The sequence below is a fragment of the Podarcis raffonei genome, chromosome 2 (genome assembly GCF_027172205.1).
Source record: "Podarcis raffonei isolate rPodRaf1 chromosome 2, rPodRaf1.pri, whole genome shotgun sequence".
NCBI lineage: Eukaryota > Metazoa > Chordata > Lepidosauria > Squamata > Lacertidae > Podarcis > Podarcis raffonei.
The window spans coordinates 11,907,496-11,934,735 of NC_070603.1; the positions used below are offsets into that span (position 1 = coordinate 11,907,496).

Genomic DNA, 27,240 nt, shown 5'->3' on the forward strand with positions numbered 1-27,240 from the left:
CCTGGGAGTCAGTCTCCTTAAATTCAGTAGGTCTTATTTCTGAGTAGACACGTGTAGGACCCCCGATGCTCGTGTACATTTACTTAGCGTGAAGGGATGGGGAGAAGAAGCGCCACTCGTTAAACAAATGTCTGGCGACTGTCGGGTCCACTTCCGAACAGAAAAGGAACTCTGCCAGAAAACGCGGTGGGCTGGAGAGACGGAAATGTTGGCAAAGGTATTCTGTTCACATCCTCCCCCGACCAAATACAATTTTGTCCTTGCTTTTGACCTGTGGGAATGTTTTGCATGAAACATCCACCAGAAGACAGGTGGCTCCTGTGACGTCACAGTGCTAGTCAGGCAAGAGGATGACGCCATGTCTCGTCTGATCTTTTACCACTTACCGGAGAAGGATGAAGGAGGAGAGAGGGCTAGGCTGCAGGGTGCTCTCCCGGTCCTCCATTGATGCAGAGAACCTGGACTCGTGGATGCTATGATCAAACTTTTCCTGAAAGGTTAGCTCTCCGTTGCTTTGACGATCCTTCATTTTTGGGGGTGTATGTGTGTGCAAAGCAGATTAGGAAGCTCTAAATACCTCAGCCTTTTCCTCTCCTCTCTGTTTTCTCCTCCACTCCTGACCAGATTCAGACTGTAAACTCCTCAGGGCAGGGCTCCCTCATATGCTGATGTTAATTTGTGTAATTGCATGCCTATTGCTAATGAGGACTAGCTTTGAACGAGGGATCATCAGAGGGATTAAAAACTGGTCCAAGCGTGAGTTTCTCTTTTGTTTACTTGGGTACTAATCCGGGATGGTGGCTGTTGATTATGTAGCTCAGGGGGTATAGTCACCCCAGTTTAATTAACATGGAATAGAGGAGGGCCCTGATTCCGTTTATGTTGTTGTTGTTTAGTCGTTTAGTCGTGTCCGACTCTTCGTGACCCCTGGACCAGAGCACGCCAGGCACTCCTGTCTTCCAATGCCTCCCGCAGTTTGGTCAAACTCATGCTGGTAGCTTCGATAACACTAACCAACCATCTCGTCTTCTGTCGTCCCCTTCTCCTTGTGCCCTCCATCTTTCCCAACATCAGGGTCTTTTCCAGGGAGTCTTCTCTTCTCGTGAGGTGGCCAAAGTATTGGAGCCTCAGCTTCAGGATCTGTCCTTCCAGTGAGCACTCAGGGCTGATTTCCTTCAGAATGGATAGGTTTGATCTTCTTGCAGTCCATGGGACTCTCAAGAGTCTCCTCCAGCACCATAATTCAAAAGCATCAATTCTTCAGCGATCAGCCTTCTTTATGGTCCAGCTCTCATTTCCATACATCACTACTGGGAAATATACATGCGTCCTAAGAATCACTGGAATACCAGTTTCTGGGAATCAAAAGTGGGGAGAGTACTATCGCCCTTATGGCCTGCTTGTGGGCTTCCTATTGTGGGCCGGCTTGTTGGCCACTGGGGGGACAGAATACTGGACTCAGTGGGCCTGATCTAGCAGGTCTCCTCTTAGACAGATAAGAATAACCTGGAAGCAAATATCAAATTTGAGGAGCGTGCGGCTACCTGTTTGCGTTTACATACCGAAATGCAGTCGCGTTATTTTTTGCTCAATATGTCGCAGGGCTCAGGTTAGGCCCTCTCGGAGTCAAGAACGTCTTCAATCTTAGTGATTTCTTCGGCGTCAAAACCGATTAGTTGTCTTTGTAAAGACTGATTGCTGCAATAGTGAATGGTTTCTGCATGGTATCAGGGCAAGGGCTCATCCTCCCATTCTCGCTGTGTTTAGCCATCTACATCACGTCTCAACGCCCCCCCCCGCAAGGGGAGTGTTCTTATACCCCTTCTCTAGCAAATTTCCGGAAGGCTCTGTGAGCCTCTGCTCCCTGATGCAAAACATGAATTGTTGGTTTGACTGCATTTTAAATATCCCACAGTAGTTAGGCTTCCCAAGAAACCATGGGCAGTTTATTTTATTAATTGCATTTATATACCACATTTATCTTCTAAGGATCTCCAGGTGGTGTTCACACGTGTATGTACATAACTCTATTACGTTAAGCCAGATTATTTATTGGGGACAGGTTTACCAGCTGGTGCAGGCAGACAAACACATATAACTTCAGGAATATATTCCAGATAAATGGGAATTATGTGAACTGACATCATCGTTAAAAAGCGTTGCCATTTGTTCTGTTTGTGGGGCTCTATCTGGGATAGCCCATTCACACGCATGCAAGTTGTCCTTTTCTGTTGCACGTGTGAAGGAGCTTCAGGTTTCACCTCTCTCTCCAGAATGTGTCTCCCCCAATATCCGGACTGTAGCTGTGCTTTCCAGAGCTCTCCGAGTCAAACATTTTTGACGCCACGCTTTGAGGTGGATTACATGTGCACGTTTATCACTTGATATTTCATAACTCAGTAGTTCAACTGAATACAGTGGTACCTAAGGTTACATACGCTTCAGGTTACAGACTCCGCTAACCCAGAAATAGTGCTTCAGGTTAAGAACTTTGCTTCAGGATGAGAACAGAAATTGTGCTCCGGCGGCGTGGCAGCAGCAGGAGGCCCCATTAACTAAAGTGGTACCTCAGGTTAAGAACAGTTTCAGGTTAAGAACGGACCTCAGGAACGAATTAAGTACTTAACCCGAGGTACCACTGTATGTGAATTGCTTCCTCTTAAAAAACGTTGTGTTCGAGGTAATGTGAGAAGATGGAAAACCAACTTCGGTGCTTCCTTAAGGCGTTTGGAGGAAAGAAGGGATATAAATGTAATAATACATTTTTTAAAAAAAGTTCTGCTGGTAATGGTAATGACGACTGTCCCAGACATGTTGCCTGCTGTTTATGGCTAGCCTCTTGTTTCAACAGCCAATGATGGCATTAAACAGGCCTGACAGGCTTGCATTCTTTCAAACTCGGTCATGTTTTTTAAAAACGACCATATAAACAATGCGTGCCATTGTTCTTAATATTTTATCTTGCACCATTGTTATATACGGCGCTTCGGAGAGTCATATAAGCAAAAGGCCAGATCTCTGCCCCGGGGGAGATTACAGTTTAAACCGCAAGAGGCTAGGAAGACTATCCGGGAAAGCAATTACACTTACTTGGGCATGTGGACTAAAGGAGTGAAGGCAAAATTTGCAGAATGTAAAATGTGCATACCAACGGGAATTTAGAAATATCTGCAGCAGGCATTCCAAATATGACTATATTCAGCTTAATTATGTTACAGTGGTACCTCGGGTTACATACGCTTCAGGTTACAGACTCTGCTAACCCAGAAATAGTACCTCGGGTTAAGAACTTTGCTTCAGGATGAGAACAGAAATCGTGCAGCGGCGGCAGCAGGAGGCCCCATTAGCTAAAGTGGTGCTTCAGGTTAAGAACAGTTTCAGGTTAAGAACGGGCCTCCGGAACGGATTAAGTTCTTAACCCGAGGTACCACTGTATTCCCTGTGATTGATTAGTTTCAAATAATTATGCAATATAGTTTTAATTAATTCTGCAATTGGTTGTTCCTTCTGCCCTCTCTTCGCATAAGGAAAGCAAAACAAAAATAACCTCTGTGCTGCCCGAGTTACAGGAGGATGGGTCCATTCCTGCCAGATTAAACAAAAGGTGGGCTTCATTCCAGCGACGCGTGTTTCTTAATTCACCCTCCTACGGTCCACGTTCTGTTGCGGAGTCAGTAGAGGAACCTGAGTGAGGAGAGCAGGAATTGCAAAAACAACCCCTTCTCTACTTGACATGGGAGCTAACATGAAACAAAGACGCGCTGGAAATGAATTATTATCATGCTTTTTTCAAATTAACCACGTTGTTTCCTCATTGGAGTGGCTTTTTGTTGTTGCTGCTTGTTTTTGTTTTCCCTTTAAAAGTTCAATCTGGCATCAGGATGTCATCAATCTGCCTTATTATCGCCAGTCAATGAAATACACATTGGCTTTTATGATGTTGCTTCTGAAGCAAACCGAGACACACAAAAGCGGCGGGATTCAAGTAGCAACCAATAAAAAGTTACTGGTGCCGGGAAGCGGCAGACGGGTTGGAAGTGGGGAAGGGGCGCGGGGGGGGGGAGGGAGGAGAGACAGGGCCGGCGAAGATCTGCGGTCACTGTCTACCATCCGCGGTTCGGGTGAGGAGGAGGACGATGACGTCAGCGCCCTCTCAGCATCTTATTAATGCCTCGTTTTAAAAGGCCGGAATGCCGCCTCTGAGTCGGAAGGGGAGGTTAAACCCCCACCCCCCACCGCCAGTCACGCCCCTCCCTGATACACCACAGAGATAATGAAACCCAGGACATCAGGGTTTACACGAGTCAGAAGAACTGATCCGTCGAGTTTAGTGTTGTCTGCACTGACTGGCAGCTGCTTTCCGGGGTTTCAGGCCGGGGGCATTCCCAGCCCCACCTGGAGAAGCCAGGGCTTTAACCTGAGACCTTCTGCATGCTTTGGTGTTGAGCTGCAGCCTTTCACTAACAGCTTTATTGAGCGGACAGTTTAGAAACAACCAAGCCGTGCACTAAGATTCTTGGGAGTGTTATCCCTCTCCCAAGTTTTAAGATGCTCTCTTATACACCCACAAAGCCCCGCCCACTACGGACAGGTGTGGTACCACAAATTCTACCAGACACCTGCATTATGAGCAGTTAAAAAAACCCCTAATCATTCTCAGCACTTGGCAGGGTAATTCAGAAGACCAAACTACCCTGGGGTGAGAGAACTCATGTTATAAAAGGTAAAGGGACCCCTGACCATTAGGTCCAGTCGTGGCCGACTCTTAGAGTTGCGGCACTCATCTTGTTTTATTGGCTGAGGGAGCCGGCGTACAGCTTCCGGGTCCTGTGGCCAGCATGACTGAGCCGCTTCTGGCGAACCAGAGCTGCGCACGGAAACGGCGTTTATCTTCCCGCTGGAGCGGTACCTATTTATCTACTTGCGATTGACGTGCTTTCGAACTGCTAGGTTGGCAGGAGCAGGGATGGAGCAACAGGAGCTCACCCCGTCGCAGGGATTTGAACCACCAACCTTCTGATTGGCAAGTCCTAGGCTCTGTGGTTTAACCCACAGCGCCACCCGCATGAGCGTAATTGTCTCTGTCCTGGTATAAGGGTCCTTCCCTGTGTTTTCACAGAGACACCCCCCAGCTGCTAGGTGGGCAGGAGCAGGGACCGAGCAACGGGAGCTCACCGAGTCGCGGGGATTTGAACCACCGACCTTCCGATCGGCAAGCCGTTAGACCACAGCGGGCGGGGGCGGGGGGACGGGACCTCAGACTTGAAACCCAAATGTGGCTCTCCAAGCCTCTCTCTCCCCAAGCCATATGCCTTTCACTGGCCTCCTTAAGGGCTTTTGCCTGTCTGCTAAGTGTCCTTAAGCTGTGTCACTACCTCTTGCCTGCCTGGATGAAGAGATCTCTCTAGAAAGAAACCTCTGGCTTCTGTGTGGCTTACTGTAGTAGAAAGTTAAGAGTCACACCTGTCACTCTGCCCACTTTTGCCTGTATGGGTTCAAACATTTTCATGTGTTCATACCTGAACGCATCAAACATGGAGCCACCTGAGTACCTTACTTGCAGTGACCACGAAAGCAATGCAGATACTTCTTGTTCACGGGGCCTTGTTCGTGCTTTGGATGAAAGCAGCACTGGGCAAAGAGCTAATCAGAAACACGAAACTTGATAGTTCAATCATCATGATCACAGTCATTTCCTCATGTCACAACAAATGGAATTTGGAGAGATATCATGATCCTGCCCCCTGCAATGAAGCCAAACTATACACATTGAAAGCTGCACATTTACCCAGGAGTAAGCTCCATGGATTAAGGGTGGCGCTGTGGGTTAAACCACAGAGCCGAGGACTTGCCAATCAGAAGGTCGCGGTTCAAATCCCCACGACAGGGTGAGCCCCCATTGCTCGGTCCCTGCTCCTGCCAACCTAGCAGTTCGAAAGCATGTCAAAGTGCAAGTAGATAAATAGGTACCATTCCGGCGGGAAGGTAAATGGCATTTCCATGCGCTGCTCTGGTTCGCCAGAAGCGGCTTAGTCATGCTGGCCACATGACCCAGAAGCTGTACGCCGGCTGCCTCGGCCAATAAAGCGAGATGAGCGCCACAACCCCAGACTCGGTCACGACTGGACCTAATGGTCAGGGGCCCCTTTACCTTTACCTAAGCTCCATGGAACACAGTGGGACTTACACCTGAGCAAGCACACGCAGGCTCGCACAGTCGGTAAGCTAGAAGCCAACCTTGTGCAGACCAGTAAAGTAGCTTATAAAGAAGCCTATATGTGAGAAAGAAATAGGGAGAGAAATAGTTGAAGGAGGGACAGCAGGGAAAACTATATGCCGATGTGAAATGTGCAGGATTCTGTAAGAGAGATCACAAGATGAGTAGTACTGTAATAACAATTATGACTTTATTTATTTTATTTGTAAAAGTATTTATATGCTGCCTTTTGGGTCCCAGCCCAATATCATAAAAGCTCAATAAATACAGTGATCTAAAGCAATCAAAATTAACAAAGGCATCATCATTAACAAATATTTAAAAGGCCAGTGAAAACATTTACAAAGACTAGTAAAAGACTTACTGCACTCTTCAGTATGCCAGGTGCCTCACAATTCTTAGCCATTTGGTTAGAGGCATACATAGGTGCATTATGTAAGACTGTGTTTGTGGAAGACAATCTTACTCGGCTACGAGTGAATGCCAAAGAAGAAGAAGAAGAAGAAGAAGAAGAAGAAGAAGAAGAAGAAGAAGCAGCCGCCAAAATGATTTTGTTATCTAAATATGGGGCTCCATTTTCTTCTGTCTGCTCTGGGTGAATTCTGGCACAGAATCTTCAAACAAATGCTCTGGAAGAGGCCCACTGAAACATGTGCAACTCCTTAGGAGCAAACAGCTTGAAGATGATAGCCAGAATTGATAAGTAGAAGTTTGGTATAGAAATTGAGAGTAGATAGAGAGAAGACCCTCCAAGACCCTCTAGATCAGTGGTTCTCAACCTGTGAGTCCCCAGATGTTGTTGGACTACAACTCCCATCATCCCTAAGCTCTGGCCTTGCTAGCTAGGGGTGATGGGAGTTGTAGTTCAACAACATCTGGGGACCCACAGGTTGAGAAAGGCTGCTCTAGATGGTCATTTAACCTGTGCTGACCTTCCTTAGGCCAAACTACTATGCTTAGGGTTGCTGACCTCATTTCCTTCTCCCTCCTTCTCCATGCCTCTCTCTTGAGGGGAAACATCAATTTTTGGATCTCTCTCCATCCAGGGGTGGCAATTTGAATAAAATATGGGGGGGGGCAAGTAAGCCCCTTGCTGCATAATCATTCAGAAGACATGGCACATGCACATTTTTTGAATGGCAATGCCCATCAACTTGGGGGGCCCTTGGCCCCCTCAAATATTTTATTTTATGGGCCAAAAGGACCTTGGCTGCTAGGAGTTGGCTCCTAGGTCTCCCTCCATGCTGGAAGAACAAGCAGGGCCTGTTAGCTAGAACTAGGGATCTTTCTTATCAAATATGTATTTATTGTATGTATGTATGTATGTATGTATGTATGTACGTACAGTGGTACCTCGGGTTACATACACTTCAGGTTACATATGCTTCAGGTTACAGACTCCGCTAACCCAGAAATAGTACCTCGGGTTAAGAATTTTGCTTCAGGGTGAGAACACAAATCATGTGGCGGCAGCAGGAGGCCCCATTAGCTAAAGTGGTGCTTCAGGTTAAGAACGGACCTCCAGAACGAATTAAGTACTTAACCCAAGGTACCACTGTATTGGAGAACAGCCTTTACCAAAGGTGTCATGGACCACCATGATCAACTCCCACCCAGAAACCCATGTCTCCATTCTGGAAGGCCGTGTGGATCCAGAATTTGCCTCCACAGTCACTTATGGACTCACTGTTAAGACCGTGTTCATGGAAGACAATCTTACTCGGCTACGAGTGAGTGCCAAAGAAGAAGAAAAAGATTTCTTGCAATGAATGTAGCTTTCTTATTTTCCAAACTCAGGGTCTCAGTGTGATCATACCCAGGGCAAAGTGTGCTCCTCCAGCAGGAATTTCAGTTTTCAGTTCAGCATCAGCCAGCATTTTAACTCCAAAGTCCAATATCTTATACACCCCCACACAAGTACATACTGAAATTTTTAATCCTTAACATCATTTTGCATTCACCCAGTAACCTATACATTCCTTTCAACTGCTGCCAAGAAGCATAAAGGGTGTTCAGTTATTTAGTGACAGCAAATCTCTGTGTTAGTATTAGGTAGAAGGAATAACAATGCTTCCCCTTTAAGGAAATACAGTGCCCCCCCTTTTAGACCCCAAGGCAGGTTGGGAAATGTAGGCACAGCCATAGTCTACTTTCTATTGGCTCTGCCAGAGAGCGGGGGAATACCTCTGGCAGTGGCCAGAGCAGGAAGAAACCTCCCTTCCTCTTTTGTAATCTAGTAGCAGTCTAGTTATGGCAAACCCAAGAAGGGCGAACTAACTTCGTCCTTACTTTTCCATCTGGAGATTTCGCTCTCTTTCTGGATAGTATTAACAAAACTCCACAAAGCTCTCATACATAGATTTATTGAAGATAATCAAGGCACATGTAGAACTATTACTCCCATTCCAATAGGCTGTTGTATGGTTCTGAATGAAGATGGTTAGAAACTTTTTATGAAGTTCTCTGTGGAGCTCTGTAAAGATGAAGTGAGCCAATAGTGTGAAGTGGAATGTCCAGGGTTCAAATCCTAACTCAGCAATTGACTCAGATAAAGGGTCCTTAAGCAAGCCATTGTTCTTCTCAAAGGAGCCAGCTCCTAGGGACCAAAATCCAAGGTTCCTTCTCTCCCCTAATATTTTTTTTGAGAGGGCCAGCCCCCCCCCAAGTTAATGGACATTGCCATTCAAATGGTGTGTTTACACAGCATCTTGTGATCGATTATGCTGGGTGAGGCTTATCTCAGTCCCTCCAGTATTTTATTCAAGTTGGCATCCCTGGTTTGTTTAGTCTTGGCTATGGGCTACAAACCCATACACATGTACCTGGGAGTAAGCTCTATTGAACTCAACACAACTTGTGAGGAAACATGTATGAGATTGTGCTGTCAGAGGTATTACAAACCTACTTACAATTATTCTAATGCTCGTTGAAATCAGAAGTGAAGTGATTCAAACATTTAAAACATATTTTGTAGATGTAGAGTTTTCCTGTTATCAAAGAAGACTCTAACTGGCTTTTGAAGGATGAAATATATATTTTATCCACTGAAATGAATCAAAAAGGGGCAGGGGCAGTGGAGGTTAGGATACACCAGGGTGCATTAGCTGGAGTTACATCTCTTCTCAACAGTAAATAAAAATTAACAACACTACCCTTTAAAAAAAAAAAGAAATGTCTTCAATGCAGTTTTCTAAAGGAAGTTAGCTCTCTCTCTCTAGCAAAGAACATTCCTGACAAAGGAATGTTAGTGTGTGTGATAACCTGTCCCCAGATCCAGAAAGTGCTGGTGTGAATTCTAACACTACATAAAAACTTGGCGTTTCTCAGAACTCCCCATAAAACGAATGTAAAAGAATTGCTACCCGCAATTCATCTGCAGCATTACAGTTTTTGCAGCCTCCAGGGATGACTCAGCAAATCTTCCTCCATTATCTCAGTAACTGGAGCTTCAGCCGAAAGCTCCAGTCTCTAGACACCGGTGTCAGCGACACCTGACGCAGCAAAATCATATACTGCCGAGTCATAAGTGATGGTCCGAGGAGTCTGAACTGAGGGCGAAATCCTGATCCATTAAATTTAGTGGGATCGCCATTAGCTTAATGCGAGCAGGACTTCAGCCAAAGTGAATTAAAGTCAGTCGAAGGATAATGTTTTCGTTGATGCAGCACAATATTTGTGGTGTTGATCTTGTTTCCTTCCTCCCCGTCCTCCCCGTACCCACCAAGCCTCAGCCTACCCAGCCTCAACCTTCACCGGTTCCAAAGGTGTGACCCAGATGTAACCATTTCCATTTACACGTGGAGTGTTGAAGTAGACTAGTTAATTAAATACAAACGAAAGCAGAATTAAACAGCTATACACAATAAATCTCTCCCAAGAAATAATCGAGATCCAACCCCGCTGGGAATCTTGTACCTAACAAAGTATGCAAAATATGTGTCTAACTTGGTCCCCTAGTTTGGAAATAGAGACCCCCCCAAATAGTTTATTAGCTCAAGGAATGGGGGCAACTTAGTGCGAGCCCCAACTTATGGGCTTCCCAGAAGCACATAGCGGGCCACTGTAGAAAAATGTTCTAGCAAGTTCAATAGAGTTCCTTGCCAAATAAGTGTGTACAGGATTGTGGCCTTAGAATACATCCTTATACATACCTACCCAGGTGAATCCATATAGAGATGTAGTCTCAACCTGATCCAGCAGGGTTATTTTTCTTATTACCTTTATATTTACCCTGTAACGTTATAGACTCTTGAGAGTCCCATGGACTGCAAGAAGATCAAACCTATCCATGCTTAAGGAAATAAGCCCTGAGTGCTCACTGGAAGGACAGATCCTGAAGCTGAGGCTCCACTACTTTGGCCACCTCATGAGAAGAGAAGACTCCCTGGAAAAGACCCTGATGTTGGGAAAGATGGAGGGCAAAGGAGAAGGGGAGGACAGAGGACGAGATGGTTGGACAGTGTTCTCGAAGCTACCAGCATGAGTTTGACCAAACTGCGGGAGGCAGTGGAAGACAGGAGTGCCTGGCATGCTCTGGTCCAGGGGGTCACGAAGAGTGGGACACGACTAAACGACTAAACAACAACAACAACGTTATAGAAGGTAATGTAGAAAATGGACCCAGATTTTCAGGTGGTAAGGCAGAAGGTGGATCCAGATCTGGGTGATCCACTCCCAATTGTTTAAGGATAGCAATAACAAACAGGCTCTTTCCGCCCCCCTTCTCCCCTAAATTAAGTTGCTGAAACAAATACAGGAGTGTGGTGCGAAAGGATTGTGAGCTCAGTTCCCCAATTCCTAGGCTGAGTTTAAAAAAGGCATCTTGTACCTTAATTATGTTTCTCTTTCCCTCCCCCCATTTCACACCTGGCGTGTGTTGGCGGATCTTGAGGTCCTGGTTAAAAAACGAAACAGATCCCTTAATATTAAAGGTTTGTCCGCACCTACCACGGCGGGCTGTTGCACGGTTTACTCTACAGCAAGCTGAGATCCGTGAAATGCTCTGAGCCCTAGGACTCGCTATTTAAAATTATTGAAGGATAACTAAACAGCATCGAATGTACTTTTAGACGTCGGCGCAGAATATGTCCTTGTGCCTTTCTGGTTTTTGCAGTCCCGCTGCTTTCCAAAAAGCAGCCTCCGCAGAAGGAGGGAAGAATCATTTGTCGGATTCAACCGCTCAGGGCTCAGGCACTGGCTGGAATAAGGTGAACTAGCTCTTTATTCGTCAGGTACAGAGAGCTCCACGCGCTGTGTTGAAAGGCTCCCTTTGGAAACAGTACGCTTTGGGCTCAAGGACAATCTGGATTTGACGCAATGATGGATTGCAATGACGGTCGCTTCCAAGTTTCAACGTTCAGCAGGGTTGCAAAAATTATAATAAAAATTTTAAAAAGTTAAAAAAATTAGAGGTAACCCCCCACCCCCGTCAGGAACCTTTACAAGGGAGAACCGCCACCCCGCCCCAAGAGTCATGGATTGGCTTTTAATTACTACGGGGCAGGCTGAGTTTAGAAAGTGTTTGGGGCTGTGGCAAGGACGATCGCTTTTGGCCTTTGTTGCTACAGCCAAAAGAAAGGATTTATGGTGATGATTCATTTATTCTATACAGCACTTTCAAAGTACTTGGCGTTATGTAAGAAAAAGAAAAAAAAGCCGTCGGCAGTCCCGAAGAGTTATCAACCTAAACTATGAAAGTAGGGCAGGTAGGGAAGAGAAGATTACTTTCTTCAGGAGAGACTGGTTAGGAGGAGATCCTTTCTAAACATGCAGGGAGATTCTATTATATGGGTAACCTCTCATGTGGGTGGCTGCTTTGAGCAGGGCCTGATTTAGGTTTGATGAGGCCCTAAGCTCCTGAAGGTAATGGGGCCCTTTATATGTCCACATATAAATTGTCCTTTGTCAACATCAAATTGTCAATGTTTTTTTGTGTTGAATATATGCTGCATGGTAATTTATGGACCTAGTAGGAATCTAAGGCCATTTGCACATAACAAAATGCGTATTTTATCAAAGTAATTGTTGAACTGAAATACAATTAAGAAGTATATTAATAGTGAAGGGATGCGGGTGGCACTGTGGTCTAAACCACTGAGCCTCTTGGGCTGCTGATCGGAAGGTTGGCAGTTCAAATCCCCTTGACGGGGTGAGCTCCTGTTGCTTGGTCCCAGCTCCTGCCCACATAGCAGTTCAAAAGCACATCAAAGTGCAAGTAGATATCCAGAGATATTTCAAACAACTTTATACACAAGGGCCACAGATAGAGACTAAAATTGATCAGTTTTTGAAAACCAATGGATTATAAAAAATCTCTCAAGAAAATAAATTACTTTTGAACTATAAAATATCTGAACAAGAGGTTGAAGGTGCCATACAGAGTATGCAATTGGGAAAATCTCCAGGGCCTGATGGATTAACCTCCAAATACTATAGAACTTTGAAAGACTACTTGATTCAACCACTAGTGGAGGTTTGTAATGAAATTATGGAGGGGAAAAAGGCGCCGGAGTCGTGGAAAGAAGCTTATATCACACTTATACCCAAAATTGAGTCTGAGAAGACACAACTTAAGAACTATCGCCCCATATCCCTGCTTAATGTGGATTACAAAATTTTTGCAGATATTTTGGCCAAAAGACTGAAAAAAGTATTAGCAGAGATGATACATAAAGACCAGGCTGGCTTTCTCCCCGGTAGACATTTATCTGATAACATGAGGAATGTAATAAATATTTTGGAAAAGTTACAAGTGAATATCAATACAAAAGCAGTTTTGATATTCGTAGACGCGGAGAAAGCCTTTGACAATATTTCTTGGAGTTTTATGAAGAAAAACCTTCAGGGGATGGGGGTTGGACAAAACTTTGAAAATGGTATAGGTGCGATTTATTCTGAACAAAAAGCTAAACTGATAGTTAACAGCATAGTAACAGAAGAATTTAAAATTGAGAAAGGGACACGACAAGGTTGCCCAATTTCCCCATTGCTTTTTATCTCGGTCCTGGAGGTTTTGCTAAATATGATTAGAAGGGACCAGCTGATTCATGGTATTCAGGTCGGAGCTAAACAATACAAACTTAAAGCTTTTGCAGATGATCTTGTATTAACACTACAGGAGCCAGTATCTAGTACCAAGAGGGCTCTAGAACTGATCCAGGAGTTTGTTCAAGTGGCAGGTTTTAAATTGAATAAGTTAAAAACCAAGGTTTTGGAGAAAAATTTGACGCCGATTGAGAGAGAGAGGTTTCAAAAAGAGACAGACTTAATATTAGTAAAGAAGGTAAAATACCTGGGGGTGAACATGACTTCTAAGAATGCGAATTTATTTAAAGACAATTATGAGAAATGTTGGTCAGATGTGAAGAAAGACTTAGAAATTTGGTCGAATCTGAAGCTTTCCTTGCTTGGTCGAATTGCTGTTATCAAAATGAATGTATTGCCGAGAATGTTGTTTTTGTTTCAATCATTGCAAATTATTGACAAGATGGATTGTTTCAAGAGGTGGCAAAGAGATATCTCTAGATTTGTCTGGCAGGGCAAAAAGCCCAGAATAAAATTTAAGATACTTAGTGATGTTAAAGATAGAGGGGGGTTTGCCCTGCCGGACCTCAAACTTTATTATGAATCAGCAGCTTTTTGCTGGTTGAAGGAATGGCTGCTTCTTGAGAATACTGACATCTTAGATCTTGAAGGTTATGACAATGTATTCGGGAGGCATGCATATTTGTGGTATGGCAAGGTTAAAGCACATAAGGCATTTAAAAACCATATTGTCAGGAAAGCACTGTTTAACGTTTGGACAAGATATAAAGATTTTCTGGAGAGTAAAACACCAAGGTGTTTATCACCTATGGAAGCGAAAGCTATGAAAAAACTCAACATGGAGGTCAAATGGCCAAAATATTGGGAAATTTTAGAACAGGAAGGTGACAAGTTGAAATTGCAGAGTTATGAGAAACTTAGGGGGAAGGTGCGAGACTGGCTACATTACTTTCAAATAAGAGAGGTCTACAACCTAGATAAAAAAATGCATTTCCAGGTGGAAAAATCAAAATTAGAAACAGAATTGTTAGAACCCAATGCTAAGATATTATCAAGAATGTATAATTTGCTGTTGAAATGGAGTACTGAGGAAGAAACGGTAAAATCTGCTATGATTAAATGGGCACAAGATATAGGACATAATATTATGTTTGCTGACCGGGAGCAGTTGTGGACCACTGGGATTAAATTTACAGCATGTAATGCCTTAAGAGAGAATATTATGAAAATGGTGTACAGGTGGTACATGACCCCAGTCAAGCTTGCAAAAATCTATCATTTGCCTGATAATAAATGTTGGAAATATAAAGAAACTGAAGGTACATTCTTTCACCTTTGGTGGACGTACCCGAGGATTAAGGCTTTCTGGGAGATGATATATAATGAAATGAAAAAGGTATTTAAATATACCTTTCTGAAGAAACCAGAGGCCTTTCTCCTGGGCATGGTCGGCCAATTGGTGCCAAAGAAGGATAGAACTTTCTTTATGTATGCTACAGCAGCAGCAAGAATACTCATTGCAAAGCATTGGAAGACACAAGACTTACCTACTCTGGAAGAATGGCAGATGCAAGTAATCAACTATATGGAAATGGCAGAAATGACTGGCAGAACCCGAGATCAGGGAGAAGAGTCGGTGGAAGAAGATTGGAAGAAATTTAAAATTTATTTACAGAAACACTGTAAAATGTATGAATGTTGATGACATTGAAATGAAATGAAGGGGTTCTAGCAACAAGATATAATGTAAGACTGGATTGATAATAGATAAAAATTTGAAATTATAATTTGGGAGGAAAAGTAATTAAGGATAAAGTAATAGGATATGAATTTGCTGAACCAATTTTTTAAAAGGGATACAAAAAAGGGAGGCGTGAGGAAGTCAGGAAAATAAGTTAATCAAAGATGAGAAATTAAAAAAGAGGGATCTGTGTTTTTCTTTTTTGTGTGCCTATTTGGTTTTTCTGTTTTGTTTTTCTTTTTTCCGGGCTAGGTTAAATGTTTGTATTTTTGTATTGTGTAATTTTGTATGGTTGTGTTTTATATTTTTCTTGTGTTTTTATTGTTCTTTGTTTGTTGTGCTGGAATGTCCTTATTGTTAAAAATTTAATAAAATATTATTATAAAAAAAAACCAAAGTGCAAGTAGATAAATAGGTACTGCTCCAGTGGGAAGGTAAATGGCGTTTCTGTGCGTTGCTCTGGTTTCACCAGAAGCAGCTTCATCATGCTGCTTAGTCATGCTGGCCACATGACCCGGAAAAACTGTCTGCGGACTAACGTTTGCTCCCTTGGCCAGTAAAGCAAGATGAGTGCCGCAACCCCAGAGTTCATGAATGGACTTAACTGCCAGGGGTCCTTTACCTTTTTTATATTAATAGTGAATTTTTTTGGGGGGGCCCAAGAGAGTGGGGCCCTAAGCTATAGCTTGTTTAGCTTATACGTAAATCTAGCACTGGCTTTGAGCTTCCTGGAGCTGTTAATAGTTAATAATTTATTTTATTTACTATAGCACACTAGTGGTTCTCTTGTAGCCAACAGTCTGGGAAGTACTGGATTGTGGGCTTAAGCCAAAAACCTTACAGAAAAAAGTCATGTTTGCTATATTCCCCCTTCCTCCGTGGTGACCTACATTCCAACCTGCCATACATGGCTGCAACCAGGGGTTTAGGGATCCTTTTTGTGGGGAATGGAGGTCTCGCCCTGTGACTGCAAAACTCCAAGCAGGGTGGGACCTGTCACACAGCTGGCAGGTGGGCATACATCCTGGCAGAACCCAAGTGGTGCAGGCTGCTGTAGCATAAAGCAGGCATAGGCAAACTCAGCCCTCCAGATGTTTTGGGACTACAACTCCCATCATCCCTAGCTAACAGGACCAGTGGTCAGGGATGATGGGAGTTGTAGTCCCAAAACATCTGAAGGGCCGGGTTTGCCTATGCCTGGCATACAGCAAGGTTTGCTAATCTTTGCCCCTCCAGATCTTGGTGGACTCCAACTCACAACATTGCTGACAGTAGGGCTTGATGGCTAGAGCTGATAGGAGTTTATCAACATCTGGCAGTTAGCCCCGTCCCCTTTCCAGGTATAAAGCAAGGCAGGTGACAGTGACCTCAGAGAAGATGCCACAAAATACCGTATTTTTTGCTCTATAAGACTCACTTTTTCCCTCTTAAAAAGTAAGGGGAAATGTGTGTGCGTCTTATAGAGCGAAAGCAGGCTGCACAGCTATCCCAGAAGCCAGAACAGCAAGAGGGATTGCTGCTTGCACTGCGCAGCGATCCCTCTTGCTGTTCTGGCTTCTGAGATTCAGAATATTTTTTTTCTTGTTTTCCTCCTCCAAAAACTAGGTGGGTCTTGTGGTCTGGTGCGTCTTATAGAGCGAAAAATACGGTATAGTATTTGTTGTTTAGTCGTTTAGTTGTGTCCGACTCTTCGTGACCCCATGGACCAGAGCACGCCAGGCACTCCTGTCTTCCACTGCCTCCAGCAGTTTGGTCAAACTCATGCTGGTAACTTTGAGAACACTGTCCAACCATCTCGTCCTCTGTCGTCCCCTTCTCCTTGCGCCCTCCATCTTTCCCAACATCAGGGTCTTTTCCAGGGAGTCTTCTCTTCTCATGAGGTGGCCAAAGTATTGGAGCCTCAGCTTCAGGATCTGTCCTTCCAGTGAGCACTCAGGGCTGATTTCCTTAAGAATGGATAGGTTTGATCTTCATGCAGTCCATGGGACTCTCAAGAGGCTCATAGTCAAGGTCATTGAACCCTGGATGACTTTCTCTTCAGAGTGATCTATGCTGTGATTTCAGAGTGATCGGCTTTGCTTTCATCTGCACAGAATGGCAGAAGAGTATATATGTTGCAGTGCTGTGCATGCTTAATGTACTTGACAACACATTGCTCTTCTGGATTAATTAGAGGTACAAGTTTGCACATATACATGGCTTGGAACAACTCAGCAGAACTTTGTAAGCCTATAAAATGATTTCAACAAAGCAGGGGTGGTTTGCTTTTGCACCACTGGAACTGAATGCATTTCTAGCCATGGGCTAGAAGTATGTACTTGCCACACAATATGCCCATGTTTCTCACTGGGAGAGGTGTCTACAAAATTGAAATTTTATCCCATAGTTAGTGGGGTACTGCAAAGGCCAGACAAATTGCTGCTGGGAGCCAGTGTGTTATGGTGGTTGGATCATTGAGACCGGGACTTGGAGGACCAGGGTTCGAATCACCACTCAGCCATAGAGCTAACTGGGTGACTTGGGGCCAGCCACTATCTCTCAACCCAACCTACTTCACATGGTTGTTGTGATGATAAAAGGGAGAGGGGGAAACCCATGTATGCCCCTTTGAGCTCCTTGGAGTGAATTTGGGGTATAAATGTAGTAATCAGAGCAGCAGTAGTAAATAACAACAACAGCAACTACAAATGACTTGTGGACTGCAACATGCTTTGCCTGACATAAAAATAAAACTGCATAATTATCCCAGAGTATTCAAATCTCAAAACAAAAGTATTAGAAAAAATATGCAGATTCACACATTGCAAAATGTACTTTAAAAACAAAAGCAACTTTCCTTCTTCTTTGTGCTCTCTCTCTCTTTAAAACTGATGAGTCCCTCCTCTGTTGGACATAGAAAATAATAATAATAATAATAATAATAATAATAATAATAATAATAATAATAAATAATTTATTATTTATACCCCGCCCATCTGGCTGGGCTTCCCCAGCCACTCTGGGCGGCTTCCAACAAAGTATTAAAATACCGTAATACATCAAACATTAAAAGCTTCCCTAAACAGGGCTGCCTTCAGATGTCTTCTAAAAGTCAGATAGTTGTTTATTTACTTGACACCTGATGGGAGGGCATTCCACTGGGTGGGCACCACTACCCAGAAGGCCCTCTGCCTGGTTCCCTGTAACTTGGCTTCTCGCAGTGAGGGAATCACCAGAAGGCCCTCGGCGCTGGACCTCAGTGTCTGGGTAGAACGATGGCGGTGGAGGCGCTCCTTCAGATATACTGAAGAAATTATTTGACTGTGAGGGTAAAACAACAATTCTGTGCTCCCTTGGAAAGTATTTGACCTGTACCAAGTGCTGTGCCAGCAGGGTTCAGCTATATCACAATGCAACTTCCATGTCTTCTTCTCTCCCCACAACCCCCAAAACTGGCTCCTGAAAGCCCTACTACCCTTCAGAGCCGATTTTGAGGGTGTAGGAGTGGGGGTGAAGGGGAAAAGAAAGGAACAGGAGGTCCCAGCTTGTGTACACAAGCCCCTTACCATGCAGCCCTTTTTATCCAAGGAATTTTTATTTTTTAGCTATCAGCTTTTATTTCCCATTTTTCTTTATTTCTTTTTCTTTTTCTGGGGTGGGGGGGAGCACTGCATCTCCCCATAAGATGAAAGACCACATTGAAATGCAAAGCATGATGATGATTGCTATACTTTACTTTTTATATGCTAGGTGTTGCAACATTACAGACAACGTTTGAGAACCATAAATGCCCATGACTGCATCAAAAGAAAGTTACAAGGAGAAACCAATAATTATTGTTGAGCGAGAGAGAGAGAGAGAGAGAGAGAGAGAGAAAACCAACAGCTCAATCAGAGGAAGCGGAAAGCCAGCCAGTTCACTTTCCTCCTGTCATTTCTTCCCGGTATGTTCTTCTTTCCACCCCAACAACAACAACCCTCCACCTTCTTTTCTAATAAATTACCAGCCATACTGTTAAACACTTTACTGGCAGCCTTTAAGAGCATCCTGTCCCCTCAATCCCTAATGCTGTGCTATCTGGCAAAGGTGTTTTTAAACAGTGGACACTAACTGTATTGATTTTTTGTGAACTTGGAGATGAATGATAAACCTGGGTAGCTGCAGTGATTTATGGCATTTGCTATATCAGGAATGCACTTTCATATTATGCTGCTGTGGTATATACAGTCTTGGTGAACGGAAGTGATTTTTCAGGCTAATGATGATGGTGGTGATGGTGCTTACATCAGTAAACATGGAGTTTTGCAGAGGAGCATAAGCAAGGGCAGACAAAACAATAAATAAAAGACCTTCAAGTAAAACTGTGGTACTTTGACTGCAGTCAAACCCATACTTTTATCAGGAGACTCTGATATAGTGGTACCTCGGGTTAAGTACTTAATTAGTTCTGGAGGTCCGTTCTTAACCTGAAACTGTTCTTAACCTGAAGCACCACTTTAGCTAATGGGGCCTCCTGCTGCTGCCGTGCCACCGGAGCCCGATTTCTGTTCTTATCCTGAAGCAAAGTTCTTAACCTGAAGCACTATTTCTGGTTAGCGGAGTGTGTAACCTGAAGCCTATGTAATCTGAAGCATATGTAACCCAAGGTACCACTGTATTTGCTCTGATAGGTTAGAACACAAGGATCTGTCTGTGTATATGTATAAAAAATTCTGTCCTATTAAGCAACGAGTAGAGTGCAGAATCTGATGGGTACTTAAATGACAAAGTGATGCAGGTAGGAAGGAACATGTTTCATTCTTAATTACACAGAATTATGGTCTAATTCCAATGCTGAGTGAACACAATGGAGTTTGCTTTGTGCTTGAAATGTAAGAGCAGTCCTGGCCTGAGTGCTCTGACTGCCAGTTAGTTTCTGGGCCCAATTCAAAGTGCTGGTTTTGACCTCTAAAGCTTTAAACAGCTCAGGACCACAATACCTTAAGGATTGCCTTTCCCTGTATGAAACCAACCCAAACCCCACTATCATCTTCTGAGGCCCTTCTTCATGTGTCCCCTCAAGCGGTCTGGAGAGCAGCAACATGGGAATGGGCCTGTTCTGCAGTGGCTCCCTGTATGTGGAATGCTCTCCTCAGGGAGGCTCACCTGGTACTTGGCTGCAGGAGTTGCCAGAAGGAGGCATAAAAAACACCACCCAACCTCCTTAGGGACTTCCCCACCTTCTTGACCATTGAGCCAACCACTGGTCTTGTCCGCTCAATCCTCCTGAGCCTGTTTTTGCATGCAGAGGAAGACCCTAACTCACCAAGGGTTTGAGACCCATCCACTACTGTCACCTGGTTTATCTGGCCAGTCAAAGCCATTCCTGGGGTGAAACCACATAAACTGGCTGTCCCCCTCTTTCTCTGCCTATGTACATATACAGGTAGCCAACAGTGCAGCTAGGTCTGGATCTCAAGCAAAAGTCCAGAGTGGCAGTCAATAGGGGCAGCATCATACATCTTCTTCTTTGGCGATCACTCGTAACAGAGTAAGATTGTTTTCCATGAACGTGGTCTTAACAGTGAGACCGTAAGTGACTGTGGAGGCCAATTCTGGATCCACACGTCTTTCCACAGTGGAGACATAGGTATCTGGATGGGAGTTGATCATGGTGAGGGTTTGCCAAATGTGCCTTCCTCTTAAGCATGTTTCTTCCTTTCATCCTGAGCTCAAGTATCTTCAAAGTCCACAACACCTTTGGTAAAGGATATTCTCCAATTGGAGTGCTTGCAGGCCAGTGTTTCTCAGTTTTTGGTGTTTATACTACATTTTTAAAGATTTGCCTTCAGAGAGTCTTTAAACCTCTTTTGTTGACCACCAGTACCACACTTTCCATTTTAAAGTTTGGAATAGAGTAGTTACTTTGTAAGACGATAATCAGGCATCCGAACAACATGACCAGTCCAACAAATTTGATGTTGAAGAATCATTGCTTCGACACTGGTGATCTTTGCTTCTTCCAGTACACTGGCATTCGTTCACCTGTCTTCCCAAATTATATGTAGTTTTTTTTGGAGACACCGTTGATGGAATCTTTCAAGGAGCTGGCGATGGTATTTAGAAGGGGTCCATGTTTCACAAGCATATAGTAAGGTTGGTAGCACAATAGCTTTGTAAACAAGCATTTTGGTTTCCCTGTGAATGTCCCGGTCCTCAAACACTCTGCGCTTCAATCAAGAGAAAGCAGCATTCGCAGAACTCAAGCGGTGCTGGATTTCGGCATCAGTGTCGGCCCTTGTGGAAAGATAACTGCCCAGGTAAGAGAAGTGATCAACACTTTCCAATGTTACATCATTGAGTTGGATTTGTGGTGCTGCAGAGGGGTTGTTTTGTGCTTGTTGGTGCAGCACCTTGGTTTTTTGGATATTGAGCAATAGGCCAAGCTTTTCATAAGCTTCTGCAAATACATTTAGGATGGTTTGGAGGTCATCCTCTGAGTGTGCACACATTACGTTGTCATCAGCATACTGAAGCTCTGTGACGGAGGTTATGATACCATTACTCTTTGCTTTCAGCCTACTCAGATTAAAGAGCTTTCCATCTGTTCGATATATGATTTCTACCCTGGTGGAGAGTTTCCCTTTGACAATGTGTAGGATCATGGCCATGAAAATAATAGAGTTGAGGCGATAACACAACCGTGTTTAACACCTGATCCCACTGTGAGTGGTTCACTTTGAGAACCATTGTTATCTGTGATTGTTGCTGCCATATTATCATGGAGGAGTTGAAATCTGGGCAGCTGATTTTCAGAAGCACAGTCCACAGGGCATTATGAAGGTCAGGTCAATAAATGCCATATACAGGGGTTGGTTTTGCTCTCTGCATTTTTCACAAGGTTCATAGGAACGTGCAAGCCCACTCACCATGACAAGGTGATGATCCAGTGAGTGAGAACGTCATACATACTAGCTCCTCGGCTGGTGTGCATATGCATTGGGGCTGATGGCCTGATGCCAAGTGGCACAACTGTTTAAAAACTTTTTTTTGTTTTTTAATTATAGTCAGGAGTGGTTGGCCAGGCATGTGTGCACCTAGTATTATTTTCTTTATTTCTAAACGTATTTCTATACAGTTATGTAATAAAAAAACCAGGGGCACGTAAAGCATTAAAACATAAGAACACAATTAAAAACAATGCAGAAAATCATTAAAGAGTATGGCTAATTATTTTTTGTTCCACCCTTCTGCCCAAAGCAGCCCAGAGTGGCTCAAAGGGCTACAAACGCTCATTTTATTATAATTATTTTACTTAAAAATATATTATCCTTTGTCTACAGCAAACTGCTGCTTCCCACCTACCCCGCCCCCACGTCAGCATGTTTAGCCTCAGGGAAGCAGAAGCAAACCCCATTTTTAAATCCCTGTAGTCTAGAGATGTTGCTATGTGTTAAGTGATTTTAACATGAGAAAGTGCACATGCTCAGACGAATTCCTTCCTTTTTTTCTTCTTCTTGAAATCAGCGATGCTTAAATGTTGGTGCAAAAAGCAAATCAGGAATGCAGAAGCAGCTGTAAAATGGAATGGCGGCGGGGGGTGGTGGAGGTGGAAATAGTCGGATGAAAGCTTCCTGTGTTTTGTCATAGACAAGCGGAACCTGTATGCAGTGTTCCAGTGTGGAGTTCTCCTGTTCAGGGTTCCAGACATCGACAATCCCACTATGACATCGGGCCTGAGATTTCTGCCATCCCCACCCTGTAACAGTCAGTCAGAATTCTGTGCTCACTGAGCATGCTCAGACCTCACTGAGCTGTTCTGGGGCTCTTCCTTTTAGGGTTCCCTCTTCCACCCTTTTCATACCTCTGCAAACCATGGTGTTTTCTTCAGTCTGGATGGCACTGGTGTTACTTCCCTAGAAAAAGAGGTGCCAGAACTTGCCATGGATGCCTCCCTTGTTCTCTTATAATGGCAATGGCACACACCTGAGAGGTGTCAGAGCTGAGTTCTGTTGAGTTGAGGCTGAAAAAAGTCCTGGGTGCTACTGTTCGGGCTACATGGGAATTCATAAACATGGCCAAACCGAATATTCCAATGGCACCAATGGGAACTCCCTGCCATTGCGAACAGCAGGCACAGCAGGTGGGGTGTGATTCTGTTTGGGACAGTGGTTGGAGCAAAGGCTTAAAGCCCCTCTTACGTGCCTCGTGCCATTGTTCCCACCCACTCTCCCCATTTAATAAAGAAATCATTCTTTTTTTAAAAAAATTAAAGATTTTCTTGTTTTACAGAAGCATGTGTAATGTCTCTCGTATTTTTTCCACGTAACATTTTTACAAATCAGTTTCATTTGTTGAGACATTGGGGGGGGAGGTGTGGAGGGGGGAAAGATGGGTGGGGATGGGGTGGGGTCGGGTGGCAATGTTTCTATTTTGCTTAATGTATGTAGGGTTTCGTGTCAGCGTTGCTCGTGCAGGTTCTCTGCTCTTCATTTGTGTTTCTTTGGTGGTGAGAGAGGTTGGGGTTGGCCTATGGTGTGGTTGTTTGTTTGTGATTGGCTGTGGTGGTCTTTGTTTTCGTGTGTGAGTGGGGTGGGTGGGTGTTTTGGATCAGGTTAGACATATTGATTTGTATGCTGTTGGTGGATTATTGTCATTGTCTTGTTGGGCTGTGTGTGTGAGATAAAGGGGAGCCATACCGGGATAAAGGCATCTTCTTCTGCTTGTCCCCATGTCAGTTTCAGTTTATTGGTTAATTTTTCTAGTAGGGCTGTTTCCCATACTATTTAGTACCATTGGTCCATGCTTACTCCTGACAGGTCTCTCCAGTGTCTGGTTATGGTGTTTCTGGCTGCTGAAAGTAGGTGGGTTATGAGTTCTTTGTGGTGTAAATGGGCATTGTTATCTTGGAAGATGTTTAGTAGGGCCAATTCTGGGGTGGTGTCTAATACTTGCTTAGTTATTTTACATATTTCTTGTATGGCTGTTGTCCAGAATAGTTGGATTTTGGGGCACTCCCACCACATGTGGAGGTATGTGCCTGTGGAGGTGCACCCTCTCCAGCATTTTGGTGAGGTTCCTGGGCATATTAGCGCTAGTTTTCTTGGTGTTAGGTACCACCCGTAGGTGAGTTTCAGAGTGAGTTCTTTTCTTTTCGTTGATACGGATTTAAAGGGGGGTTTAGACCACATTCTGGTCCATTGAGTGGGGTTAATCTCATAGCCTATATCATTCTCCTATTTTTTTTATTGTATCTATACAACATAAGAACATAGGAAGCTGCCTTCTTCTGAGTCAGACCATTGCTCCATCCTGCTCAGTAGTGCCCATACTGGCTGCAAGCAGGTGTCCAGGACTTCAGACATGGTTCTCTCCCAGCTCTGCTGGAAGAGGCCAGGGATTGAACCTGATGCTTCTTCTGCATGCCCAGCCACCCACAGCCCTTCTCAAAGCTGCGGAACGTGACCAATTCCACATCTAAGTTTGGCCCTCAGAGTGGTTAGTAAAGAGGATGAGCATGTGGTGGTGAGCCCCATCTACCTTCACGTTGGAGCTGTGATTTCACAGGTCTGTCTGTCCCTTCCCCCCCTTCCCTTTCAAGTGGCTGCAGATCTGTGAGAGAAAATTGCACAATGCCTCCAGGAATACGATGATGTGGTAGAATGTTTGTTATATGGGTTTCACCCAAGTTTGCACGTCAGTGGCCCAAGAGATTATCCCAGGCATGAAGAGCTCTCATTATTTCTTAATATTCAGTGTCTTGATTACAGGTTGGATAATTACAGCTGCACGGCTTGCAGTTGGAGCTTGGTGGCTCAGAGACTTTCCGAAGCTGTAGTGTATGTAGTTTCTGAAAGCAGAACAGGAATGGTGTGTGTGCGTGTCTGCGTGCTTGGTGATTCACGAAGGCCTTTCTTGCAAAGAACATAAATCATGGAAAGTATTCGTAAATCAATCCTTTCCCGAGCCCCATAGCCCACAAATGCAAAGGAGCTGATGATTGAAAAGACTGTGCTCTGTAGACAACATGTGAGCCAGGAAGCCTTTTTCTTAAAAAGAAAAAGAAAAAAGGATTAAATTTAAGAGAAGGCTTGATGATCTAAAAGCACCTCACTAATCAAATACAAACAGGGTACAAGGACAGATGTTAAAAGGAGACAGGCAAAGAGCTTCATAAACTCCTCACAGCTACCATGAAAAACATTCCCATAATGTACTAAAGCATTCCATTTTGGTCATATTTAATGCCTTCTAAGAGAAATCATGAACCTAGGCAGTGCTATTTTTCTAGAAAAAGAGATGAACACCTCCCTTGTTCTCTTATAATGGCAATGGCACATACCTGAGAGGTGCCGGAGCTGAGTTCTGGTGAGGTCCAGATGAAAAACAACAACATAGGCTTGGAAAACCCAGCTCTTTCTAGTGTGCTAGGCACCAGGATGGGAAACCTCACGCTCTGGGGACAAATGAGGCACCCCAGGCATCTCTGTCTCACCTGAGAGACTCTCCTCAGGCCATATTCTGTCTCCCCAAGTGACATCCATTACCAATCTTGCTTTGCACGCTCCTTGAATGTTTCTACCTGACTGGAATGTGTCCTTGAACATAACTCTTTATGTTTACCTGGATGGAGAACAGAGAAAGCTGTGTGTGGAGAGATTAGCCAGCTGTGCATAGGTAAAATTTGTATTCCATACCCTCCAAGTGTCCCAATTTTCCAGGGACAGTCCTGGAATTACAGAAGCCATCCCGGTTTCTGATTTGATACTGGAATGTCCTGGTTTCCCTTTTTCTTCTCCCCTACGTCTTGGAGAACAATTAAAAGTGGTGTGTGTATGTGTAGGTGCAAATACTGAATCCTGTTTATACGGGGGGGGGGGGGGGAATACTTGCACCAAATGAAGGAAATAGTGAAGCTGGAATATGAAGCCCTTCCTATAATTCTGAAGGGAAATGTAAGCAATCTACTTTAAATTCCTTAACGGCAATGCTTCAGCAGCCAGCCACCCCCCCCAATAATATTTATTGAATTTCATACAAACACATTACTTCAATAAAACAAAAATAAGAAAAGTAATAATAAAAGAAAAAGTGAAATAAAACAAACATAAGAAATAATGACCAGAAATACAACCATAGACACGTATACAGTAAAGAAATTAATTAATTAAACTTCCAACTTCATAAACATTTTACTTGACTTCCTCTAATCTCTTCCATCTGAATTTCCTTGTAACTGAATGTAGCAGTTTTCCAATATCATTATTAAAAAAACAATATTCCAATTATAATCAAATTTCTTAACTTTTCTTATCGTTAGCAGCCAGCCATTTTTTAAATGAAATGTGTGGAGTGTTTATTCCTTTATTATAAATGGAACCTTACACTGTTTACTCAGAATTAAGTCCCACTATATTAAATGGTCCTTACTCCCAGGTAATTGGGTAACGACTGTGCAGCCTTTTTTTTTACTCAGAACTAAGTCCCACTGAATCAATGGGATTTGCTCTCTGGTATGTTTCTGATCGGGACGCGGGTGGCGCTGTGGGTAAAACCTCAGCGCCTAGGACTTGCCGATCGCATGGTCGGCGGTTCGAATCCCCGCAGCGGGGTGCGCTCCCGCTGCTCGGTCCCAGCGCCTGCCAACCTAGCAGTTTGAAAGCACCTCCGGGTGCAAGTAGATAAATAGGGACCGCTTACCAGCGGGAAGGTAAACGGCGTTCTGTGTGCTGTGCTGGCTCGCCAGATGCAGCTTGTCACGCTGGCCACGTGACCCGGAAGTGTCTGCGGACAGCGCTGGCTCCCGGCCTATAGAGTGAGATGAGCACACAACCCTAGAGTCTGGCAAGACTGGCCCGTACGGGCAGGGGTACCTTTACCTTTACCTTTACATGTTTCTGATCATTCTCACAGTTGTTGTTGTTGTTATATTCCACCTTTTCCCCTGACAAGGACTCAAGGCAGCTTATAGCTAAAATTTTATTTCATTCCATTTATCTGTGGAAGGTGTTGTATATGATCCATTCTTGCACACATTTTTTTTCTGTACAACAATCCTGTGAGCACTGGCAGAGGAAGAGGAGTGCGGGGGAGCGCACCGCCCCTGGCAGTGCGATCCCGGTAGGGTGCCATCGCGGCTGCCTCCCCGTCCATGCTGGGCGCCATGCCCTGCAGGCGCCACACCCCCAGGACACGCGCCACGCCCCTGCAGGCACCACACCACGCCCCCAGGATGCGCACCAGCCCCGCCTCCTCCTGTTCTCCGCCTCCCCAGTGCCAG

At 44.2% G+C, this 27,240-nt stretch overlaps 1 long non-coding RNA gene across 1 annotated transcript; it reads left to right on the top strand.

The window, feature by feature from the left end:
• The first annotated feature begins 253 nt into the window (after positions 1-253).
• LOC128406500 (uncharacterized) lies at positions 254-18,844 on the top strand. Its single transcript, XR_008328510.1, has 2 exons — positions 254-497; positions 18,732-18,844. It is a non-coding gene; the product is annotated as an uncharacterized LOC128406500 (long non-coding RNA).
• Positions 18,845-27,240: the final 8,396 nt, after the last annotated feature.